The 21,242-nt window shown below is 35.6% G+C and overlaps 1 protein-coding gene across 3 annotated transcripts in view; it reads left to right on the top strand.

Annotated features, from left to right (window-relative positions):
• The window catches only part of LINGO2 (leucine rich repeat and Ig domain containing 2), a 1,356,204-nt gene that overhangs the window by 180,950 nt on the left and 1,154,012 nt on the right, over positions 1 to 21,242 (top strand). Inside the window, exons 3-4 of one of the 3 annotated variants that reach the window (XR_014055952.1) lie at positions 16,249 to 16,488; positions 17,425 to 17,521. The exons of 1 other annotated variant lie outside the window; for it this stretch is intronic. The gene's annotated coding sequence lies outside the window, so the exon portion shown is untranslated. The remainder of the gene's footprint in view (positions 1 to 16,248; positions 16,489 to 17,424; positions 17,522 to 21,242) is intronic. One more of the 3 variants, XM_081497697.1, reaches the window with a different exon arrangement.

Raw genomic sequence — 21,242 nt, forward strand, 5'->3', positions numbered from 1 at the left:
CCTAAATTTCACTAGAACTCAGCAGGAGCCCTGAATTCCAGTTACTTCTCTTGTCTCATATTCTCCTCACCTGTAATAACAATGTTTTTCTCTATATTTTTATTTATGCTCTTCCTCAAGCCATGTAATTATTGTTCTTTATTATCTTTCGTCTTTGAAATCCTATCCATCCTTTTTTGGAGAGGTTTGCCAAATTAACCCAAATCACAGTTAATTCCTATTTCTCTCAATTCCTATAGTATTTTTAATTATAATATCTAGTTATTGAATGTAGATTTTATTGTAATATCTGTAAAATTTTGGTTCAAAATTCTAACCTACTTACCAGGTTATACATGTACTAAACTAGACATGATAAAATTTCCAGATTCTGTGTATAATAAAATCTTCTCAGCTACAAACTTTCAGTTAATAATATATTTATTGGCTAGTAGAAAGGTGTGGGTCAAGGAAGCATACTTCAGCTTGGTGGCCACCTTCAGGTGGTTTTATAAATTGTGTAAAGTTGTTTTAGTCTTATTCATCTGAATCAACAGCCTATAATATATTCAGAATAACATCTTGTTTTAAGCTTGTAACAAAAAGAAGAAAGTTAAAATATACTCTTTACAGAGTTGAAAAGCAGCAATAACCTCGTAGCTCAGTCAGTAAAGAATGGGTCTCCAATGCAGGAGACCGAGGTTCAGTTCCTGGGTTGGGAAGATCCCTTGGAGAAGAAAATGGCAACCCTCTCCAGTATTCTTGCCTGGAGAATCCCATAGACAGAGGAGCCTGGAGGGCTACAGTTCATGGGGTCGGACATAACTTAGCGACTAGACCACTACCAACTGTATACAAAGTGTTACTTTGAACTTATGAACGCAGAAATTTAGAAACAAATTTTCAGAGTCTAACCTGTTTTGAAACACTAATCTATATCCCACAAAGTGGGGACCCACAAAATAGTTGGTGCTTTACTTGATTTCCTTTGTGGAAAAAGCTTCTGGATAATATAAGCTAATGTATTATTTATAAACAAATATTTTCCCCATGAAATGGGTTAATCTAACAAATTCAGTAGAATACTGTACATTCCAGATATAGACACACAAGTTTGCAATAGAGTATATATCATACTAAACAAGTATAATACTGTATTATATCTGAATTATAGTAAGAGTCATGTTGTATACCACTTTCTGAAGAAAGTGTTAGTCTCTCAGTCATGTCCGACTCTTAGAGACCTGATGGACTGTAGTCTGTCAAGCTCTTCTGTCCATGGAATTCTCAAAGCAAGAATACTGGAGTGGGTACCCATTCCCTTTTCTAGGAGAATCTTCCCACCCAGGTTTTCTGCATTACAGGCAGATTCTTTACCATCTGAGAATTCAGGGAGGCCCACCACTTTCTCCTCTATCAGTCGGTTTCTCCAGTCATGTTCATCCTCCTACTCAAAAAACTATGTGCTTATTGTGGGTGTTGCCGTGGAAGATTTTTTTGCATCAGAACATGACCTAAATCATGGTCTAGGAAACTGTATAACATTTTAAGACTTCTTCAACTTTATATTTCCATCTTTATTATATTTAGAGAAAAAAACAATATTGTCTTTATTGTGCCCATCTTTGCATGAAATGTTCCCTTGGTATCTCTCATTTTCTTGAAGAGATCTCTAGTCATTCCCATTCTATTGTTTTCCTCTATTTCTTTGCATTGATCACTGAGGAAGGCTTTCTTATCTCTCTTTGCTGTTCTTTGGAACTCTGCGTTCAAATGGGTATATCTTTCCTTTTCTCCTTTGCCTTTAGCTTCTCTTCTTTTCACAGCTATTTCTAAGGCCTCCTCAGACAACCATTTTGCCTTTTTGCATTTCTTTTTTTGGGGGATGGTCTTGATCACTGCTTCCTGTACAATGTCACGAACCTCCATCCATAGTTCTTCAGGCACTCTGTTTATCAGATCTAATCCCTTGGAACTATTTGTCACTTCCACTGCATAATCGTAAGGGATTTGATTTAGGTCATACGTGAATAGCCTAGAGGTTTTCCCTACTTTCTTCAATTTAAGTCTGAATTTGGCAATAAGGAGTATGTGATCTGAGCCACAATCAGTTCTCAGTCTTGTTTTTGCTGACTGTATAGGGCTTCTCAATATTTGGCCACAAAGAATGTAATCAATCTGATTTCAGTGGTGACCATCTGGTGATGTCCATGTGTAGAGCCTTCTCTTGTGTTGTTGGAAGAGGGTGTTTGCTATGACCACTACATTCTCTTGGAAAAACTCTGCTAGCCTTTGCCCTGCATCATACTGTATTCCAAGGCCAAATTTGCCTGTTACTCCAGGTATCTCTCTTTTTTTTTTTTTAGAAAAGCATGTAAATTTTATTGAATTTTTACATGTACACAGGAGACTTCACAAGAAAATGAAGGGTCAGAATAAGTGACCAGAGCAGGAAACTCATAACTTTTGGATAAAGAAACAATAAATTTGTGAACAGCTTCCAAGACAAAGGGGTTTGGGCTAGTGGTAGTAAGTGGTATAGAAATAGATGATAAGGGTGACTTTTTTTTTTCTTGAACTTGTTTTCCCCAGAATTTTAAATTTATTTTTCTAATTGAAAGATAATTGCTTTACAGAATTTTGTGGTTTTTCTGTCATACATCAATAAGAATCAGCCACAGCTTCTTTATCCATTCATCTGTCAATGGACATCTAGGTTGCTTCCATGTTCTAGCTATTGTAAATAGTGCTGCAGTGAACCCTGGGGTACATATGTCTTTTTCAATTTTGTTTTCCTCAGGGTATATGCCTAGGAATGGGATTGCTGGGTAATATGGTGGTTTTATTCCTAGCTTTTTTCTTTAATTAGTGTATTTATCTATTTTTTAACTTAACAATACTGTATTTGTTTTGCCATACATTGACATGAATCCACCATGGATGTACATATTTTCCCCTTACAGAACCCCCCTCCCACCTCCCTCCCCATCCCATCCCTCTGGGTCATCCCGGTGCACCAGCCCCAGTTCCTTAGAATGAAAAGGACATCTTTTTTGGGTGTTAGTTCTAGATGTCTTCTAGGTCTTTGTAGAACCGTTCCACTTCAGCTTCTTCAGCATTACTGGTTGGGCACAGACTTGGACTACTGTGATACTGAATAGTTTGCTTTGGAAACAAACAGAGATCATTCTGCGGTTTTTGAGATTGCATCCAAGTACTGCATTTTGGACACTTTTTTTGACTATGAGGGCTACTCCATTTCTTCTAAGGGGTTCTTGCCACAGTAGTAGATATAAAGGTCATCTGAGTTAAATTCACCCATTCCAGTCCATTTTAGTTCACTTAGAGATATCATGGAAAAGTTTCATGCAAAGATGGGCACAATAAAGAACATAAAAGGTATGGACATAACAGAAGCAGAAGATACTAAGAAGAGGTGGCAAGAATACACAGAAGAACTATACAAAAACGATTCTCATGACCCATATAACCACGATGGTGTTATCATTCACCTAGAGCCAGACATCCTGGAATGTGAAGTCAAGTGGGCCTTAGGAAGCATCACTATGAACAAAGCTAGTGGAGGTGATGGATTTCCAGTTGAGCTATTTCAAATCCTAAAAGATGATGCTGTGAAAGTGCTATACTCAATATGCCAGCAAATTTGGAAAACTTAGCAGTGGCCACAGGACAGAAAAAGGTCAGTTTTCATTCCAATCCCAAAGAAAGGCAATGCCAAAGAATGCTCAAACTACTGCACAATTACACTCATCTCACACGCTAGCAAAGTGATGCTCAAAATCCTCCAAGCCATGTTTCAATAGTACATGAACCGTGAACTTCCAGATGTTTAAGTTGGATTTAAAAAGGCAGAGGAACTAGAGATCAAATTGTCAACATCTGTTGTATCATTGAAAAAGCAAGAGAGTTCCAGAAAAACATCTATTTCTGCTTTATTGACTACGCCAAAGCATTGGACTGTGTGGATGAAAACAGATTGTGGAAAATTCTTCAAGAGATGGGAATAGAAAACTACCTGACCTGCCTCCTAAAAAATCTGTATGCAGGTCAAGAAGCAACAGTTAGAACGGGACATGGAACAGTAAACTGGTTCCAAATCAGGAAAGGAGTATGTCAAGGCTGTATATTGTTAGCCTGCTTATTTAACCTATATGCAGAGTGCATCATGAGAAACACTGGACTGGATGAAGCACAAGCTGGAAACAAGATTATCCAGAGAAATATCAATAACCTCAAATATACAAATGACACAACCCTTATGGAGAAAGCAAAGAAGAACTATAGAGCGTCTTAATGAAAGTGAAAGAGGAGAGTGAAAAAGTTGGCTTAAAACTCAACATCCATAAAGCTAAGATCATGTCATCCGGTCCAATCACTTCATGGCAAATAGATGGGGAAACAATGGAAACAGTGAGAGACTATTTATTTGGGATCCAAAATCACTGCAGATGGTGACTGCAGCCATGAAATTAAAAGTTGCTTGCCCCTTGGAAGAAAAGCTTTGACCTACCTAGGCAGCATATTAAAAAGCAGAGACATTACTTTGCCAACAAAGATTCATCTAGTCAAAGCTATGGCTTTTCCAGTAGTCATGTATGGATGTGAGAGTTGGACTATAAAGAAATCTTAGCACCAAAGGATTGATGCTTTTGAACTGTGGTGTTGGAGAAGACTCTTGAAAATCCCTTGTACTGCAAGGAGATCCAACCAGTCAATCCTCAGGGAAATCAGTCCTGAATATTCATTGGAAGGACTGATGCCAAAGCTGAAACTCCAATACTTTGGCCATCTGATGCGAAGAACTGACTCACTGGAAATGATCCTGATGCTGGGAAAGATTGAAGGCAGGAGGAGAAGGGGACGACAAAGGATGAAATGGTTGAATGTCATCACTGACTCAATGGAATTGAGTTTGATTAAGCTCTGGGAATTGGTGATGGCCAGGGAAGCCTGGCATGCTGTAGTCCATGGGGTCACAAAGAGTCATATATGACTGAGTTACTGGACTGCTTGAACGCTATTGTATTGCATCTTTTAGATGGTCAGTATTACTTGCGCTTATTTAAAAAAATAGAACTGTACTTGATATTGCCAGACATGTTTAGAAAGAATTATTCAGGGCTGGTTTCCCCAAGGAGCAAATATATCCTGGGTATTCTGGGGAAATGAGGCTTAGTGCAAATATTGTCCATGTCACATGCATATTGTCCTTTCCTCTGAAGAGCCTGCTTTACTCCCTTAGCATTTCCACATGCTTTAACATAATTTAGGGACATTCAACAGATAGATTCATGACTGAATTATTTCTGCATATCTGTGACACTTTAGTTATTAAATAAGCATAGAGATAAATATGTAAATACAATTTACAAACCTGAGAGCAAAAAAAAAGACCAGGAGAATCTAATTTAGATCAAGAGATCAGTCCCCTGACTTTGATAGTCATCAAATATCATTCATACTATCTGTTGTAGGTTATTTGGTATTATCATTTAAATCTCTCAGCTTCATGGCTAAGAAGTATCTCTAACTTGTGAATAAGCAGGTAATAATATCATGATTATATGTCTTATTTATATAAAAATGTTCAAATTATTATTATATGCTTTTCTTTCTGCTTGAATAGTTTCTAGTTGCTGACTCACAGAAACATAAATTAAAGAGACTTGAGGAGTATTTGTTAAACATTTGAGTAGCATACCTTTATAGAAATTATCTAATCAGAAAGGAAATTTTATAGTTGAAATTTAATTGGATAAAATTATTATGTGATGATAGCAATGTATGGAGTAGCAAATGGCAACCCACTGCAGTAATCTTGCCTGGAAAATCCCACGGATAGTGGAGTCTGGCGGATTACAGTCCATGGGGTTGCAAAGAGATGAACACGACTGAGCATCTGAGCATATATAACATAGTGATGTATATATGATTTTATTTACATATTTATTATTGCCATTATCATACTAAAGTAATTGTTTTATATAACTTTGATGTAGAGAGATAGCAAATGGTATTAATATTTGAGTGGTGGATCCATGAAGGCATTTAAAACCAAAAATAGAGCATATTCTATGTCACACATTTTGGTGTGATTTGTGGGCTTGCAACTAGATTTTACACTCATTGCAGTCAGGATTTTGTGACCAGTTTTTGGTTTCCAAGTTGTTGTTACTTTAGGGCTGTACATTCATTAGTTCAGTCCATTAAACAATAGCTTAAATGTTTCTTTAAGTGTCATAAAATATTCTGTCATGATTATTGATCTTGTTTAAACATTATTAAATAAAAATATAGATCTTCAACAGGACAATATTGGAAATTTACTAATACTTGCCTTCCATATAAGTAAGCTAAGCTTCTAATTAAGTCATAAAACTTTGGAGATGAAGGATGGTCATAATAATAAAGCTTGTTCATTAAGAACCATATGTCAGCCAATCATTGTGCCAGGTGTTTACCTTAAATCATCACTGATATTCATAGCTTTCTTGTAATGTAGTTATAGTTTTCCCAATTTTATTAAAGAGTATAATTAAGATCACACAATATATGATTACTGACTTGTTGCAAACATACTAAAATTATAGAAGTATTATGAAGTGAGGGCCTGATGCACTCACCTTGTAATGAAGAAAGATGACCAACACCAAGTTTAGCAGGTAAAATGTAGAAGGATACGGATTGCTATGAGATTAAAAGTACTTCATTGAAGAGCTATTACTTAATGTGAGTTTGAAGCAACAGTTAATGGGGAATATGAATTTATCTCTAGCTTATCTGATAAAAAGCCCAGCCTCTTAAACTTCATGCTATCCTGCCCCTTCACCTGCTGCCCTCCTTCATGTTCCATCTTTGGGCTGTGTTCAGGTCCTTTGGAAGGCTAGCATCACCTTCATAGGTTCTTACCGTAACTCTTACAGTTGATCAGATACCTTATACTCTAAATTCTTTTATCTAGGGCTGAAAAATAACTTTAATTTCTGTCAGTCATTTCCCCACACAGTTCTGTTGATCTAAGTGTATCATAAAGCAGTTGAAAGAAAAATTGCTAGCTTCTTGTTGTACAGGTAATATTCACTAGGGCTTAGGGCCAGCCAAGCGCAGAACATTATTTAGGTTTTGGTTAGCTCCTGGCCAGGGAGTAGGGTGGTAGCAAAGAGACAAATGATGGTGCAGAAAAGTTGGAAAGGAATTACCTCTGAAGAATGGGACCAATGTTGTCACAAGGGGCCAACAAAAGCATTACAAAAATGATGATGTTTCCTTTATTTGTGGACTTCCCTAGTGGTTCAGATGGTTAAGAATCTGCCTGCAGTGCAGGAGACCCATATTTTATCCCTGGGTAGGGAAGATCCCCTGCAGAAAGGAATGGCAACCCACTCCAGTATTCTTGCCTGCAAAATTCCACAGACAGAGGAGTCTGTCCAGCTACAGTCCATGGGGTCACAAAGAGTTGGACACAACTGAGCAACTTTCACTTTTATTTGTAATCTGGATTAGGTAAGGAAAATGGGGCCAGACTGTTCCACCAAAGTATCTTGTTCAGAATTACAACTATTAGGTAGTTACTGAGATATTTGGTTTACCTTAAGGTGATTATTTAGATATTATAAAGAAATATAAAATGGGTTATGTATATATACAAGAGAATGGTTATTTTGTCTATGCACAATAAAAATAATGTAGTAAATTTACATGGACCACAAATCAGCTTAAGGGAAAGATACCATTTTTGAGGCCCCCAATTTCTTCTCCCTGATTCCTTTTTTTTTAGTATCTGTTATAACTACCATTTTGAGATTATGACATATAACCCTAAATATTTTATTACTTAGTCATGAATCTTCTTAATATACATACTTGTAATTTGCTCTACTTATTCTTGGCTTTTCCTTCTTTTCATTATCATGAAAGATATCTTTGCTAATGCATGAATATGTAGTCCATTTTTTTCATGCATACAGAATTTCTTTATATGACTTAACCAAGCATTGTTTACCATACCCCTGTTTATAGAGATTTAGTTTGTTTCCAGTTTTTCCTTTTACAAACAATGACATGAATATTCTTTATTTCTCTTGATGAACATTTGCAAGAGTTTCTCTAGTATATGAACTTAGAAGATAGAGTTGCTGAATTCTAAGTTGTGGGTATATACTACTTTAAAAGATGATGTTGACTTTTTCAGTTCAGTTCAGTCGCTCAGTCGTGTCCGACTCTTTGCGACCCCATGAATCGCAGCACTCCAGGCCTCTCTGTCCATCACCAACTCCCGGAGTCCACCCAAACCCATATCCATCGAGTTGGTGATGCCATCCAACCATCTCATCCTCTGTCGTCCCCTTCTCCTCCCGCCCCCAATCCTACCCAGCATTAGGGTCTTTTCCAATGAGTCAACCCTTCACATGAGGTGGCCAAAGTATTGGAGTTTAAGCTTCAACATCAGTTCTTCCAATGAACACCCAGGATTGATCTCTTTTAGGATGGATTGATTGGATCTCCTTGCAGTCCAAGGGACTCTCAAGAGTCTTCTCCAACACCACAGTTCAAAAGCATCAATTCTTCGGCGCTCAGCTTTCTTCACCGTCCAACTCTCACATCCATACATGACCACTGGAAAAACCATAGCCTTGACTAGACGGACTTTTGTTGGCAAAGTAATGTCTCTGCTTTTCAATATGCTATCTAGGTTGGCCATAACCTTCCTTCCAAGGAGTAAGCGTCTTTTAATTTCATGGCTGCAGTCACCATCAGCAGTGATTCTGGAGCCCCCAAAAATAAAGTCTGACACTGTTTCCACTGTTTCTCCATCTATTTCCCATGAAGTGATGACTTTTTAGTGTATAAAAAAAAAAATGTATATACCAATCAGTAGTGTACAGGGGTTCTCTTGTTTCTTATCTCACCTCCTCCATGCAAATTAGAATTTTTTTATTTTAGTGTGTGCCGGTTGAGTAGATATGTATTTCTATGATTTTAATGAGATTGATAATTTTTAATGAGGGTGAACATTTTGATTGGTTTATTGCTGGTTCAAATATCATTATTCCTGTTTAGTCTTATATGTATTTTTATATTGATTTGTCTCTTAAGAGTTTTAGAAGTTCATAACATATTTTGTGTTCTAAGCCTTTGTTAACAACATGTAATAAATGTCTTCATCCACTTTTCAACAGCTTTTATTCATTCTTTAATATTTTAAAAATATATTGACTATTGAAGTACATTTATACACAGTAACATTTACCATTTTAGGAGTATAGTTTGATGAGTTTAAAAAACATATATTCTGTCATTTATTTGCCACCAAAACCAAGATATAGAATACAAGTACACCTCACTTATTGAGCATAGATACAGCATTTTTACAAATTGAAGATTTGTAGCAACCTGCATTGAGCAGATCTATTGACACCATTTTTTCCAATAGCATCTGCTTACTTTATATTTCTGTGTTACATTTTGGTAATTCTCAAATTATTTCCAACTTTTATTATTAGTGTTATATTTGTTATGGTGAACTGTGATCACACTTAACAGAAGCAGAGAATAGAACGGTGGTTTCATGAACTGGGAGACTTGTAGAATGGGGAGATATTGATGAAAGGGTACAAACTGTCAGTTATAAGATGAATAAGGTCTAGAGATTTAATGTATAGCATGGTAACTGTCATTAATAATACTGTATTGTATACTTGAAATTTGCTTAAGGAGTAAATCTTTAGTGTTCTTAGCAGAAAAAACAAAAACAAAAAAGAAAGCATTAACTTTGTGAGGTGATAGATACATAAATTAGCTTATTGTGGTAATCATTTCACAAGGTACCCATATGTCCAAACATCAAGCTGTGTGACGTAAGTATATACAATTCTTATTTGTCAATTATACTTCAGTAAATCTGGGGGGAAAAAGGCTTGGAGGAGCTCTATGTAGATTTCTTGAGCTTCTTCTTCTCTGGACAGTTCCTTTGTCTTTGGACCGTTTCACAAATTGTAGCCACTCTGTTGTCCCAAACTCAACCTTGCTTTTCAGTTCAACAAGATCCCCATGAACTATCTGGGGCTTTGTCTAAACGTCATGTCTGAAATTTTCCAAAGTCCAAAAGTAATTCTTTCATAACTGTTCGCCTGTTTCATTTATTGATGGTGGTAGGGACAGCTCAGTTACTTTTTCATAGCTGGGGACAAAAATACGATGGTCTTCCTTTATCTTTGAGTGGCATAGTCAAAATTATACATGTTTTAGAGACAAAATTTTAGTGTCTTCTCTGTTCTTTTTTTCTGTTTCCCATTTTTCAAACCCACTTAAGCTCTAGCCCTCTTTCTTCTCCATTGCCCAGAATTTCTAGCTCTGAACTGTGCTCATAGATTAATGCTGCCAGGTGAAGCATCCAACTGCGAAGCTCTAAAATGTGTTGTATCAAAGGTGGCATCTGGGCATTCAGCTGGCCCATCTGGCAGAACTTTTCTTGGGCTTTTTTATCTGGCAGCACACTTGGCTAGAGAGAAAGCAATTAAGCTTTTTCCAGAGTTGAGCTGGGGTCTGACTTTTTCCGACTGTCTTGAACTCTTGTGTGATATGCCTTTGACTGGCTGCCTGCTCTACTTAGAGAAATTGTTTGATATTTAATCTGATAATTGGAGTCCTTTTAAAATTTTATTCTGAAAGCAAGGGTTCATTTCAGTCCACCTTTGGGCTGAAAGTTTATTTATTTGGAAGTTAGATGATGTATCAGCAGGTAAAGAGGTGGGATGGAAAGCAGAGTGATGAACTCTATTGAAAGTCCCACATTGTAGTTGTCTGTGTTACACATAAATTTAAAACTCCTTTTAAAATACTTGGAAAAAAGAAGAAAAGGAAAGCAAAATAACCCATATTCACTAAAAGTTTTAGACCTTCTAATGGGTTTATCTCCAGTAATATGGATGTATTTTATTTTATTATTTTAGGTATTAATCTTTGCCACAGTTCTACTTGGCTGTTAATTCTGGGACATTTATTTTTGTTCCAGAGATATTATTATTAAGATGAAACTAGAGGGAGAACTTTGTAGTAATTAAGCAAGCTGTCGTTTAAAGACATTCTGTCAGGAAGCTGTTAATTTCAATGAAAATGTAGGGATTTAGCCTTTCATAATTTTCCTAGACAGAAATAATTTAGTTATAAATATTTTGAAAGCATTTTATTAATTTTATAGTAGCTTTCTGGAATTTTTCAATCAGAAAGATTGTTAATATTTTTATTATAAATCCATGTTTATTTTAAAATTTATTACATTTCTAATAATATCAGGAACCAAAGGATTTTATTCTGAGTGCTAAAAAGTAATTTTAGAAAACCCTGCTATTAATTTTCAGCATTTAGTCTGATATCATTAAAAAAAGGGCCAGAACAAAAACTGAAACCACAAACATATATTCATACTTTCTATGTGCATATCAAATGTTGAATTTTAAAGAGGTATTAAATTGATATATATATATGACAATATATGCCACAAATTCAGAGATTTAATTCTTCATTCTTAGAGATTGCCAAAAGACAGGTCAGTTGAAAACTGTTTTATATATATTTCACCTTTCATGACTACTAGTCAAAAAATAAGAGTATAAAAAATAGAGTCATTATTATATAACAATTCAGGGTATCAGGCAGTATTTAATCATGTAGATTAAAATTTTAACTTCCAGGCCTTTCAAAAATTATCCAAATTTAGCAAAATGTAATTATTAAACACCTAAATGGCTACATATGTTGATTAATTTGGAGATTAAATTTGAGCTGTGTGTTTTCAGAACTACTGTCTATAGGTATTCTAAATAGTCTTTCCAGAAATTTCACTATTATACCTCTATTTAGTAAGTATAGCATGGAGATGTGTATTTACCTCATTTCTAGTTAATGTTGGTAAACTATTTTAAGATTATTAATATGAACTATCAGTAGCTTTCTTCTTTATCTCCTTTTCTCCCTTTTAATCTAACCTTAGTATATGATGTATCTTTATTGTAGTATCCTGTGTAAGCTGCTATAAAATATATTCTCTTAATAGATTTTTTTTTGTATTAATAGATTTTATAGAACTTTTGGTAGAAAATATTTTCTACAGGATATAAATTTTACTACATAGAAATAACATAGGTGTTTTTTTCCCTGAAATATAACACCATGTTGATAAAAATGAAAGCAAAAAGTTTTACCATGACAGTTTTTCATGAAGTAATTAGTACTCCAGAATAATTATTTCTTCATTGATTCTGAAGGTAAGAATGTAATGTTATGTGTGAAAGTCATGGTCAGAATATTTTCTTATGCTGAATTTTATAGTCTAATGATATCGTGAAGTCTACAATTATTACTTTAACCCATATTTTTCATTTATCTTTTTAATGACTTCTGAAAATTCTTGGTTTTTCAGTGTTATTAATTACTTTTGCTAGTGACTTTTTCAGCCAGATTCAAGCATAATAACATGTTTCATAATTTTAATTTTGAATAATATCTCCAGATGCAGAAGCAACAAACCTACCAGCAACAACAAGTGTATGCCAGTAAAATCTCTATTTCTTACAAACTTGAACTGAATTTTTATCTGTAGGACTTGTAAAGGCTTAAAGATGCTTAAAACAACCATGTTAAGATTATCATTAAATTATTTTGCTCACATTTAGGATTTTAATTAAAGTGTCAGTAATAGACAATCTCTTTATGTTCTTTATTTTACATTTTTTCAGAGGGTAACACATGATAATAGAGGAATTGCTTCCAACATTTTGAACACTCAAAATAAAAGAGGAAAAAGATATTTTACAGTTAAGATTGACAGAGAAGTCAAACTTAGACCCATGAACTAAGATCTGTGTAATGATGGCATGTACCGCAAGATGACCCCAGTTCGATTACTGAGTCGGGAAGACACACTGGAGAAGAGATAGGCTACCCATTCCAGTATTCTTGGGCTTCCCTTGTGGCTCAGCTGGTAAAGAATCCTCCTGCAATGTGGGAGACCTGGGTTCGATCCCTGGGTTGGGAAGGTCCCCTGGAGAAAGGAAAGGGTACCCTCTCTATTATTCTGGCCTGGAGAATTCCATGGACTGTGTAGTCCATGGGGTCGCAAAGAGTTGGACTACTGAGTGAGTTTTACTTTCACCATAAGGTGAACTGATACATCCACTTCAGTATTGATTTAAATTTCTTAGCAATAAAGAAAGTTTTCAGGAGTTTTCCTGGCAATGAGATATCTTAATACTAATTGTTCTGGGTCTGTCATTTTTCACACTTAATGCTTGGTAAGTTGCCAACTAGTAAAACTGACGAATAAACACAGCCTCAAGATCCAGACTGGTAGCACTAATGACACCGGTCAGAAAAAGTGCTAATTCCACACCAAGCTTGTCTCTGTTCCAGTCAGAAAGAGTTTGTTTAAAGAAGTGCCAGCTCTTCCTTTAGTGGATGTTGGCCATGAAGAGAACTGCCAAAAGAGAAATGTAACATGCCATATGTGACTTCAAATGAAAGAACTCATCTTTAATTTCAAAAAATCAAATGATTTTTTTAACACAGGATTTCTTCAAAGGCAGAATTCTGAAAATAAATCACTTGCTCTATAAAGAGTAAAGGAATTTTGCCAATAGGCAGGCAATACACTCCTTTTTTGCCCTGGGAGATACTTATCATAATGTATCAGGGCCTTTATTATACATGTAAAGCTGACATGATTACTCTCTATATGTCCAGAGTAGCAATGATCTTGTTACCAGAAGTTATATATGCTGTTGTTTGAAGTGCTTTAAAATCATTTCCAGCTAGTGTTACTCTCAGTTGCCAGATGGATGAATAAAAGGGCAATACTGAAAGGAGAATATAGTACACATTTGAACCTTAGTTGAGACCAGTGTGAGCTGCAGTTACTTCATCCATCAGTTCAGTTCAGTCGCTCATTTGTGTCCAATTCTTTGTGACCCCATGGACTGCAGCACATCATGCCTCTCTGTCCATCACCAGCTCCTGGAGTTTACCCAAACTCATGTCCATTGAGTCAGTTGCTGCTACTGCTGCTAAGTCGCTTCAGTCGTGTCCGACTCTGTGCAATCCCATGGACGGCAGCCCACCAGGCTCCGCCGTCCTTAGGATTCTCCAGGCAAGAATACTGGAGTGGGTTGCCATTTCCTTCTCCAGTGCATGAAAGGGGAAAGTGAAAGTGAAGTCGCTCAGTCGTGTCCGACTCTTAGCGACCCCACAGACTGTAGCCTACCAGGCTCGTCCGTCCATGGGATTTTCCAGGCAAGAGTACTGGAGTGGGGTGCCATTGCCATCTCCGCCATTGAGTCAGTGGTGCCATCCAATTATCTCATCCTCTGTCGTCTCCTTCCCTTCCCGCCTTCAATCTTTCCCAGCATCAGGGTCTTTTCCAGTGAGTCAGTTCTTCGCATCAGGTGGCCAAAGTATTGGAGTTTCAGCTTCAGCATCAGTCCTTCCAATGAATATTCAGGACTGATTTCCTTTAGCATGTACTGGTTGGATCATCCATACAATGAGGTGTAATATTCCACATGTAGGGTATTATAAATAGATATAGATTCTACAGGTATTTATTCATGAGAATACCAAAATATCAGTTTTACAGTTTTTTAAAAAATTATTGGTTTATTTATTTTTGCTGTGCTAGGTCTTCATTGCTGTAGACTTTCTCCAACTACAGTGAGTAGGGGTTACTCCTCGCTGCAGTGCATGGGCTTCTCATGGTGGTGGATTCTCTTGTTGCTGTAGTTGTGGCTCATGGGCTTTAGAGAGCAGGCTCCGTAGTTGTGGTGCATGCCCTTAGTTGTAGCATGTAGAATCTTCCCAGACCAGGGATCAAACCCATGTCTTTTGCATTGGCAGGCAGATTCTCAACCACTGGACCACCAGGGAAGTCCCAGTTCTATAGTTTGTGGGAGTTGAACCATATGAAATTATCTTTTTTTGTGGGTTGAAGACTGTCAGACATCAACTATTTCATATAGGTAAATGAAATCCTTAGTAGGCTGTAGAATAACATTATCTTTGAAATTTGTGAAGTCTGCAGTCACACATATTTGCTTATTATGTGTCAGATGCTCTACCAAGCACTTTTCAAAGATTTTAACATTTAATCATGACAGCCATCCAGTTAGTAATATTGTTTTCCCATTTAAAAGATGAAGAAATTGAAACACAAAGATGACCATAATTCAAAATCATACAGTCAATGAGAGGTGGATCTAGAATAAAAGTCAGGCTGTCTGAGTCCTAAATGCACTTAATACCTTGCAGTTGGGCCTCTATGTATTGAATGTCTCTCCTCCATTTTTATATCTTTGATGGAATCTGCTTATATATTTTGCCTATTTTCTTTCTCTCTCTAGTAAGAATGCACTGACAAGCATGTTTTTTTTCTTTTTATCTTTGAATCATTTTTTAAACTGTTGAATATCAGGAGGTCTTTATATATTCACATAGACTAGTCTTTTGTCATATATATGATGTATTAATATTTTCTCCCAGTTTATAGTTTCACTTTTCATCCATTTCATTTCATAAGATCCAATATTAATGCATAAGATCCAATATTAATTTATGGATTGTGCTTTTTTCTGGTCAAGTCTAAAAAACTCCTTAGCAGTTCCTACACTCTGAAGATATTCTATATGTTTGCTAAAAACTGTGTATTTTTCATTTTACTTTTAAGTCCATGATTGATTTTGAGTTAATTTCTGTATAAAGTATGAAATTGAGGTTGACTTCCGTTGGCTATCGTTGTCCAGTTGTCCGAGTTACTACTTGTTGAAAGGCTATCTTTCCTCCATTTAATTGCTTTTACATCTTTGTCAAAGTTTTGTTAGGTATGTTTGTCTGGGCCTATTTCCTGATTTTCTTTTTTTATTCCACTGTTCTGTATGTGTATTCCTCCACGAATACCACATGGCCTTGATTATGGTAACTATATAATCCACCTTAGCACTGGATAGAGTGATTCTTCACACTTTTTCTTTTTCAAGAATGTTTTAGCTATTTTAACCAGTTTGCACCTTCCCATATAAACTTTTTTAATAAATTTTATGTGTACAAAAAAGCCTTAGTGAGATTTTGATTGGAATTGCCCTCCTCCAGTGGATCTTCCCAACCCAGGAATCGAACCCACTGTCTCTTATCTCTCCTGCATTGTCAGGTGGGTTCTTTACCACTATCTGATGCTTATTGATGTCTTTTTTTTTTTTTTCAAAGAGGCATCTAAAGGATTTGCCCACCATCACACCTCAAAGAGAACCTAAGTTCTGATATGAGCACTGGGAGTACATAACCAGTATTGGTATATGAAAAGTGTATACTGTTATGTTGTAAATGGATTTTTTGGAATGTATCCAGTTTTACAAGGGGGATGGCTCTATGAAATTTCTCTGCTGTTGTAATACTCCCATCTGCAGGATAATCTACAGGATAATTTCAGCTTTTAATTTAATGACTGTAAGTGCAATAATAGTTCCAAATATATATTTTACCTTTATGCTCAAAAGCTCATGGCAATTTTATCAATTTAGAAAGTTTTCCATCCACTACAAAAATTCAGCAATCTCTGAAATGCAATTGCTTGATAAGATAATAGATAGCCAAGAAAATTATATAACAGCTTAAGAAGGGAACTGAAAAAAAGCATGTCATATTCAATTGAAGTCATGGCCAGAATTATAATGCAGTTTTTAAAATTAGCATTTTATCTGGATATGAATTTCAGAAATATTTCCATAAGTATACAATTTTAAATTAAAACTTTAAAATGAAGCTGTTTACCCTTTCTGATTTAGAGTTGAAGAAAATGGAGGAAAAAAATAAAAATTTGATCAAAAAAAGCAGCCTAGATGTCAGGTGAAATACTACTATTTGAGAACCTAAAATAAGTATATTACACATTTCCATCCATACCTGTTTCCTAACTATTGCAGCTCCACTCACCTGCTAGTTTCCATGTTGAGTCAGTGGTGGACACGTTAGTCAGCTGCATCCTGTCCCTAACTGTCCATGTGTGCTGACATAACTGTGGCTTGCCCTGAAATTGGGTTAAGCCTTGGGAAGTGAACCTGCAAGTCCACGGAGCAGTCTTAATGTTAGAAAGGCCAGGGGGCCTGTGGGCAAGTCAAAGTAATGAGGAAAGAGAGGGTATACATAATCAGGTGGAAAAACAGGGAATGATTGAGTCCACCAAGGGAAAAAGGGGCTCCACAAGAGGAAAGTAGGCGGTGGGGTGTGTGTGCTGCCTCAGTTCCTAGTAAACTTAGACTTCCACGACACTCACTATTACCCCTTCTTTACGAGAGCGATTTATTACTAAAATGAAACACCCAATTAATCGAAGGGGACAATACAAGAAGCATCCTGTTGACTTTAGTTTTTTTTTTCTTCCAGGAACATTGCCTCACTCTGCTCAGCAAGCTTTCACAGATACATAGACTGTAGTTTTCTTTTCTCCTTATAACTCCAAGAAAAACTGAAATCAATACAGGTATATACTCAAATGTAGGAATTTCTAGTTACATATTTACAGCAATAGTGGACGTTAAAGTGTGACTTCCAGTTGTGGCTGGAGCTAGATTTGTTTCACAAGCCTCCCTTAAAATGTTTCAAATGCACAAAGCCTGTCTTAATGAAGCAGGATGAACTTGTAACAGATTGTACTGCCTGTTTGCCTGCTTATTTAAATAACCTGCAAAGAGAGTCTATAATACAGTCAATTAGCACTAACTAATGATTATTTAAAGAGTCATTGATGGATACCTGGCTAGTGCATACTCAGTTAAAGCCTAATGAGCAATGACAGGAAGTTCTTGAACATTTCATAAAGTTGGTAGACACTGTACTCACTTGGAACTTCCCAAGTGGCTCAGTGGTTAAGAATCTGCCTGCCAATGCAGAATACTTGGATCTGATCCCTGGGTCAGGAATATCCCCTGGAGAAGAAAATGGCAACTCACACCAGTATTCTTGCCTGAAGAATCCCACAGACAGAGGAGCCTGGCAGGCTACAGTCCATGGGGCCACAAAGAGTCATACATCACTTAGCGACTAAAATAGCAACAAATTTATACTCACTACTGAGCATTTGCTAGCATCTTCAGTTTCCCTTTCCTTCAAAATAGAAATATTCTACTTAATCTAACTTTTTTTGTGTGTTTTTAAAAATAATAAATAATTCAAAATTATAAATAAGAATGTACATGAAAAAGATCTTATCCACCCTCAAGACTAGACATAAGCTATATCTTTTTCCTTTTTTAAAATTTATTTTAATTGGAGGATAATTGTTTCACAATATTGTGTTGTTTTCTACCATACATCAGCATGAATCAGCTGTAGGTATACATATGTCCCACCTCTCTTGAACCTCCCTCCCTCCCATATCCCACCCTTCTAGGTAGTCGTAGAGCACCGAGTTTGAGCTCCTTGCATCATACAGCAAATTCTCACTAGCTATCTATCTATTTTACATATGGTAATGTATATATTTTCAATGCTACTCTTTCAATTCACCTCACCCTCTCCTTCCCCAAGAAAAGAGAGTCTCTTCACTAAGTGGTGCTGGGAAAGCTGAGCAGCTAGATATAAGAGAAGGAGGTTAGAATACTTCCTAACACCATACACAGAGATAGATGTAAAATGGATTAAAGACTTAAATGTTAGACCAGTTTTTTGGATAAATTATCCCACCTATAAAATCTTATAACATTAAATTTATAGCTCTTATTTCTATATATTTCTCTTAAATTACAGACTCCAAAATGATAGCAAGATCAGTGACTAAACACAACATTATCAGTAACAAACAGCTCTTTTTTTTTCTTCTCCTGCTGAGGGTTTATAGTTTATTCTTTATTTTCTTTGAACTTGTGTGGGAGTTAATCAGATGGTTTTTGGTCAATGACAAGATTTGGAGTTAAATTCCACTGCTAACCCTTTAAAACTATATGACTTTAGATATGCTATTTATCTTCTCTAGAATTCAGCTTTTTATCAACAAAATAGTATAGCATACTTAACTTGTCAAATTATTTTCAAGGCTATTGAAAAAAATTAAAATGCTTTGCATAGTGCCTTGTGCATGCTGTAAATGAAAGGGAAGGTAACGATTACAGAGGAGAATTAACCTGAGGATCTTCAAAATAGCTCAGGTGACATTTGTTTCTTTGTTGGATATACCCAGTCTTGAAAACTCAATTAGGGAAAAACAGAAGTAAAGCAAAAAAGGAACATTGGTGTGAGGACTGCTTCTGACTTCCCATGTTGATTGTAATATGTTTGTACTAATTGCTTAATTGATACTGTTTTTTCTACTTAATATAAAAATCATGAACTAAAATAAATACAAGACAAAAATAAATAAGAGAATTAATAAACTGCAATGAAAGGGCTGGTAAAGGTTAAGTGGTAGTACTGAGTTTACCTTGCAATAATGCTTACTTGGTTAATTAGTCCAAACCACCCGGTAAGGAAAACTAGAAATATTGAACAAAATGGAAAACAAAAGTCTGAATACATTAGAGATTTTACAATGCAGTGAATAATTATATGCCCAAGGTTTGAGAGGTTAAAAAAAAAAATTGGAAGCAATGATCTGAGAATTGTGAGCTTTGCTGAAGAATTTGCTATTCTTGGAAAAGAATGGTGAGATGATGGATGGCTGAGCAGAAAACTTGATAGCCACAGAAAGTTACAAGGACAAAAGTTTTAGTCTGGGGCTTGTCAAAAATGAGAGGCAGTGTAAATTCGCACAGTTAGTTTGGAGCTCAGCAGTCCTAAATGCAAGAGTAATCAGCGGTCTCAAGGACTGTATCCTGCCTTGATATATATAAGTGATGCAGAAAATGTAGAAATCTTTGAAAATGGGTTAACTCATTCCTTGATCATTATCTTTAGAATAACCATACAAAAATCCTGCCTGGATTAGTGTTAGATTTTATAAAGTTTATTTTTGAGTTACATTTTAATTAAAATATTTAAGATATGGGCAAGTGACTTGGTCAATTCAGGGAATGGCCAGCAAATATATATGAAGATGGTTAACCTCATAAGTAATCAGTAAATGTATATTAAACCAAAATGAACTGTCATTAAACACCACCACAATGCCTGAAAATTAAAAGGCAGTGTCCTCTGGAATTCTCCAGTGGTGCTAGTGGGCATGTGAATGATACAACCACCTGGGAAAGTGTTTGGCATTACCTGTCAAATTTGAATATATGTATATTCCCTGTTAGGGATATATCCAAGAGAAACTCTCACACATATGCATAGGAGACATGCACAAGAGTGTAGTGAGATTATCTGTAATAGTCACAAATTGGAAATAAAATGCTGTGATAATTAGAACAGATAAATGTTTTACGGAGTATTCACACAAGGGCATTCTATATACTAACAAATCATAATTCCATGCCACCAAATGGATATATCTTTCCTTTAGGGAGATAATGTTTTCCTATTAATATCTTCATTAATATTATATGGTTTCTACATGCTGCATGGTCTCCTATATATTGTATATTTATTAAATTGTTTCATTTTTATAATAATTCTGTCAATAAATGCTCATACAGTTCCTATTTTGCATAAGGGAAGCTGAGGCATAGAAAATTTAATTTGCCCCAGATTATAGAGTTTGTGAATATAACCAAGAAAATATGTAAAATGACTAGATCTATTACTGGTAAATAATCTCTAGAACAGTAAATGAAACTGCTTAGTTCTTGGCTGAAATAGGCTGAAATGCATTCCAATAGGATAATATTTTAACTTCCATATAACTCAGAAGCACATGTGAAATAAAAATACAACATACTACTTAGTATATGAACTGTGGAATCTTTGATCAGTGTGAAATTTTCTTTGACAATACCCAATTGTCTTGAAGAATTATTGATTTTCTCTTTTCTTCCAGGAAACTAGAGTCTATTGTGTGAATATCTATTTTATATACAATATGAGTTATAAGTAGATCCTAGCAAAACCACGATTATTATCTAGTACAACAAACTTAAATTTATAAAAGAAATCACTTATTTATAACAAACTTAAGATTCCAAATTATTAAATTGCCAAATGTCTGGCATTGAAAAATTCAGTTAGCTCTTACAACTGAAGCTTTTTGATGCAAAACCAGTGATACAAAGCTAAATTGATAAAGTGCTTAATCACTAAGACTTTATGGTTAGTACATTAAGAAAATAATT

The sequence above is a fragment of the Giraffa tippelskirchi genome, chromosome 1 (genome assembly GCF_054371585.1).
Source record: "Giraffa tippelskirchi isolate mGirTip1 chromosome 1, T2T-mGirTip1v1.2.pri, whole genome shotgun sequence".
NCBI lineage: Eukaryota > Metazoa > Chordata > Mammalia > Artiodactyla > Giraffidae > Giraffa > Giraffa tippelskirchi.